This window comes from Sparus aurata, chromosome 8 (assembly GCF_900880675.1).
Source record: "Sparus aurata chromosome 8, fSpaAur1.1, whole genome shotgun sequence".
In the NCBI taxonomy this organism is placed as follows: Eukaryota; Metazoa; Chordata; class Actinopteri; order Spariformes; family Sparidae; genus Sparus; species Sparus aurata.
In genome coordinates this window covers 17,096,664-17,102,690 of record NC_044194.1, presented here as the reverse complement: position 1 = coordinate 17,102,690, position 6,027 = coordinate 17,096,664, and positions in this window count along the sequence as shown.

Below are 6,027 nucleotides of genomic sequence, written 5' to 3'. Positions count from 1 at the left end.
AGTCTGATCTCATCCACAGCGGTAAGGAGCAACTAGTGACCAGTCTGGTAGAAGCATCAAACATGTCACTTTTAACTAGATATTCATGTGATTTTATGCTTAATTTACTTGTTATGAAGATGTCATTTGTATACCAGCAGAGCTTCGACGAGCGGTTGGAGTTTGACTATTAAAGTGGAGGTAAGGTATGGTTAAGTTTTTACCATTTTCGTATCAACAGTGCCCCCATGTGGACATATGAAGAACTACAAAGTTTAATTTTAAAACACAATCTCACCATTATCATTACATCTTCGCCATACATTCCCGGTTCAACAAAGTGGAGTCTTTCAATATTCGAGCAATTAAGTGCAGTTTTGAGGTACCTATGTTTAGCTTCATTAATGGAACAAGGTATGTTTACTCAAGCAATGTACTTACTTTTGAGGTACTTGTATTTTACTTGATTATTTTCTTCATACTTCCACCCCACTACATTTTGGAGGCAAATGTAGTTTTCACTGCATTTATTTAATAATTTTAGTTACTTTGCAGATTGCATCTGCATCAGGGCCAACGTAGAGCAATTTTTCTGCAAATACAGAAGCCCTTTCTAAATCTGATTTGAATTGTTTTCTTTCCTGTATTTGTCAAGGATAATCTTGCTTGGATAATCTTTCTAAATTCCTTTTTTTGTGTGTGTTTAATCTGTAAAAACAGGTTATTTTCTTTTTTTGTTTGTTTGTTTGTTTTTTGCCCCAAGAGGAAAATATTTTTTGTTTTTTCATGTGTTAAAAAATAAATCACATCTACTCTCTCACAAGTCCTGGAGGTAATGCTTAGTGTCATCTCCTTGGTCATTATTGGGAAACTATGCACAGAGCTGGATGTCCTGAATATTGTTGGCGCTACTGGCTCTCTAATTGCTTCACATTTCCTGCAGAGGCGGCACACATCCGGGGAAATAAATCCCTTCCTTGACTGATTCCTTCCGAGATGATAAAGGGAGCAGTCGTCACTGTGTTGTGCTCGTTAAATGTCAGACACTGTGACAGACGATGTTCTCTGATGCCACTTTTCCTCTTTTACTTTTATATAATCTGATGTTGATGTTGTTAACGCCACTAAAATCATGCTGTACACCATCTGACAGATGTTTTGATTGAGTGTACATAAATCTACAAAAGAAAATTTCATTTGACTATTCCTTTTTTGGACAATTTTACTATGAATTGGTGACCTTCATAGCAATGAATGGACATTTTCCTGTGACTATATATTAAATGATATGAGTGCAGAATTGGGAGTTGACTTGAACTTAAACTCCCACACACACACACACACACACTCTTTGTAAATGCAGTTGCTCACTTTAACTAGAGTTATCTGACTGTTCGGGTGAATTATCACAAATGCCTCTGCAGTCAAACTTGCTTTCCTGGAGGTGAACACACCATTTAATAACCAACATTGCTGATGAAAATCTTTCTGATGTGACTCAGGCACAACTGTTCACAGACGAGGTCATGTTTTACTCACTCTCTGCGTGTATCCTGGGACATATAGCAACCAAATGAAACAAACCGTTACCCGGGGTTAATTTGTGGATTTCGCTCGGTTTGAACATTGTTGTTTGAAGTAAACAACTAAATGAAATACAGTTTGTTTTCATGCAAAACTCTTACATATTATATCTACAGGACTGTTTCTGTCATCATTTATCCTTAATTTATTTTACTTTATTCTCTTTCTTAATTTCTTTGTGTATCTTCTGCAATTTCTTTTTTATATTTCTAGTTATTCCTTTCATATCGCACGTCTTCATTGTTTTTTAATTTTCAGGGGCACAGGGGGACCGGAGGCACAATCGCGTGCTTCTCACGAGGATCTTTAAATAAACATACACATATGGTGAAGCCCTGGCCTGCACACTACAGTGAAACAAGGACTTCAGTGTATGTTGTTGCCACATCTATTTTGAGAGCAGCAATGATGCCTCGAACGCAGACTGAGCACACGAGCACACACATTTTCTCGATTCAAGGCATTTTAGGTCTAAATAAATTGTCTAATTGACTCTGTAAGATGCTCATGGCTTGTTGTGTTGTGTCTTGATCAAGTAGGCAAGCCATGACAAGCAGTGTCTCCTCCTCATCAAGCTCCCGTGCAGCCTGGGCAGCAGCACATTCCTTCCCCCCCAGTGGACTTGTGTTGTTTAATTGGTTAAGTTGTGGCTCTAAATTAGATCAGGCTTTTCCAGTACTGACTTTAGTAATTAATTGTGTTTGCTGACTCGGGTCAGTCTGGGCTATAAAAAAAAATATGCTTGGTGTCAGTGGAACTAACCTGGATTTAACAAAGCAGTGACTGAGCTGACCAATGAAACACGCTCTCAGGATAAAGTCAAGAAGAACTGTTAGAGTGCTGAAGCTAAAGCACAATAGTACCCATTCTTACGAGTTTATGACTGTAGACCTGCCCTTGAGCTTAATGCCATACTGTCAGCATGTTCACATGCTCACAAAGATAACACCAGCATGTTTCTGTTTAGTTATATAGTGGTTCCACATTCACATTTAGATTTAGCACGTCAGCATATTCTCAATTTGCTAAGTATGACAAAACAAAGTACAGCTGATGATGGTGGCAATGGCATTAGCTTTTAGTGAGTAGTTCATCATCCAAAATAAAAAACAAGTTAAAATTGACGGAATACATTTTGGCAATGTATGTTTCTGCAAAACCACAGATAAGTTAAAACTTTTGGTTTTTTTATATTGCATATAGTTTTCAATTTTCTATTTTTCTCTCGTCACAAAGCTGTGCTTATGCTCTGGTTAGCTTTCGGCACAAAACCCACCTGGTGAGGGTTAGGTAAAAAATCATGGTTAGGCTTAAGACACCTGTTTTGTACTCCACAAACATGGCTGAAAATGTTCCAAGGTCTCTTTAAAGACAACCGGTTATGTTGCTACAACCACAACTAAAATTATCCAGTTTTGTCACACTTAGAATGACTGTTACTCTACCACCATCCCCTCCCACTACCGATATGAAAGTCACGTAATGGACATGTAATGTGACATGCTTTATACAAATATTAATGCGGTACGTTGCCAATGTCACTCACAAATCTGAACGTCTCTGTGGACCAGGTGACTGGATTGACCTGATGATGGCACTGAGGATCACTAAAGTTATTACAGTTCATCCTGGACATTAGTGTGCTCATGGCAATGCATCAGCAACAGCTGCACAAAACACTGCACAAAAAACAAGATTGTGAATCCCTTAGTGGTGCTACAAGACACAACAAAGCTCAGTAGGATTCACCTCTAGGGTCTATGAATGTCTGTATGAAACTTTTCCCAATCCATCGTTGTTGAGATGTTCCAGTCTGGACCAAAGTCATAGACGGACCAACAAACTGACATTCCCATCCCAGGGTTCTCCCCAGAAATTTTTTGTGTAGCGGCACACCGTCTGTCCGGGGCTGGGGGGGTGCAAACGCTCGTCAACGTCAGATTTAAAAGCCCCAGACTTAATGTGAACAATTATTTGTGTCTGCATTTAGTTTCAAGGTTGTTTTTGCAGAGATCCCCGTCCGCACACACGACACACAAAAACGGCTAAATCTCTTCTCATTTCCCCTCTTTCCAGCTGGCATGCAACAAAAATGCACATCACATCCAACAATTGGGGCATGTTCTTTAAAAGTTTCTTTGAAAAGGTGTGAAACAGTGTGCAATGGGCTTTGAGGGTAGTCTCACGTTCTGTTCATGGCTATTGTTCTATTTTGTTTGCTCCATGGCATGATGCACGGCTTAATGGAGTCTGCAGAAAGGTACGAAATAGAATCTCGACGTGCCTTTTTATTCGGTATGTGTACGTTTGTTTTCTTTCCATGCTTTCATGAAACAAAGAACAAATGGAGTAGAACATGATTTAAATCACTCTAAACCAAAAGTAAAGCAAGTTCAGTTTTCTCAGTGTATTCAGGGTCTACCGCTCAACATTCACTACCATTTTTGCCGTCCTCCATCTGGTGTCCTTCCAGAGGATATTGTGTGGAATGCATGCAGCTGTGATTACCACCCGTACTTTTTTCTAAGGTCTTCCATGGTCAGGTTCTTCAGCCGACTCCATTTCTACTTTAAAAGTCCTTTGACTCACAACTCTGCTTGAGCTGTGAGTGTGTTGAATTCCTTTCGCCTCAAGGATAAGTATCCATTATCTCTGTATGATGTGACGAGAATAGTGCTGAATGAGCATACAGAGTCTGCGAACACTTTCCCATTACACCCAGGTGTATTTAAATCGATCTCATCAGGCTCCGGAAATGCAAACGGGAGCATTAAACCAACAAAAATGTGTTGTGTGGCACAACATCGTGTTCACCGCACCACATTTCTGTTTCAGTTCAGAAACAGGGCTGAACACACAAAATACATCCAGCCGGGCTTCAAAGTTTGTGCACAGTGGTTTGGACCAATTAGAATCCTACAAGGATCCACTGGCAACTCCAGGCGTAGCTTCTCTCTGACCAGCAAGAGAAGACTGTTTAATTGAAAACAGCAATGGCTACTCCTTAAGAGGTTAGCAGAAGGTTAGCTGCTAAATCATCTGTTATATGTTCATCCCCCAGCAATGCTTCCCAGCACTTCTGGTGAGTCCTGACGCATTCTTAGGCCAGATGAGATATGAATTCCCTCCACCGAGTTCTGGGTCCGCCCCGAGGTCTTCTAGTTGGTCGTGCCTGGAAAAACCCCAAGGGGAGGCAGCCCAATCTGATGCCCGATCATCCTCAGCTGGCTGACTCAGCCACTCCACGGAGGAAAACTCATTTATGCCACTTGTGTCTCTGATTTCATGCTTGCAATTGCTACCCAGAGCTCACAACCATAGGTGAAGGTTGGAATGTATTTATTGAATGTAAATCCAAAGCTTTGCCTTCTGGCTCAGCTCCCTCTTCACCACGATGCCCGCATTGTCGTGATGCTGCACCAAACCACCTATCCATCATAAGCTACATTTTCCAACATAAATACAGGATAATAAAAACAACTGTTATAACACACAGAAATGTCTTTTTAACTTTGCTGCCTCTGGCCGTCACTAGGCTACACACACAGCAAGTTAGTCTACTACTGTATCTCCTGCTCTGTAGTCACTTATACAGTGTTTGTGAGGTAAAATGGCGAATTGTAATTTTCAAACTAAGTGAGCTTCAGAGGAGCTGTAGACAGTGATGATGTTATCTTTTCAACCAGCCACAATGCCGTGCTTATGCTCTGCTTAGGTTTAGGCACAAAATTTACTCAGTAAGTGTCAATAAAAAATTATGATTTGGCTTAAGATACCTGTTTTGGTTGGCAGAAACATGGATGGAGGTGGTCTCACTTCCAGTGAAAAATAGACGGTTTTGGTTGCCACAAAATTGGATTGAAATAAGTCAAGGTGTCCTTAAAAATTTCCACTGTTGTGACTCAAAACGTGGTCAGCAGTCAGCGGTCAGCCTCGTTGGCTCAGAAAGTTGTCTAATAAGCATACACTGTGAACGTGATGTGCCACGTTTGTCACATCTATCTGCTGTTTGTAGAAAACGTAAACTACTAACATTGCATCCTTGCGACTGGGATGTTCACCACAGCCAGGCTAACTGTTTCCCTCTTCTTTCCAGTCTTTGTCACTTGACAAAACATGGAATTGGTAGCAATCTCCTCATGTTACTCTCTGCCAGAAAGTTAATAAGTGTATTTCCCAGAAACGTCAAACCTTTCCCTCACTGTGGATCAAATGGTCTAATAATCCCATACATTTGTGGAAAAACAAAACTCCTGTACAAAGTGTGCTCATCATGAATATGAGTCATTCAAAAGATTTAGTGACAGTACATTTTCATTTACAGCTTCTTTGAATGGTAACAGTTAGAGGGCACCTGTGGGAACCGTAGAGATCTTGTCTAGCACAAAGAACACAACCTCTCAACCCATATCAACAGACATCATATGATAACAATACTGACTGAACGTAAGAGTCATTTTCTCT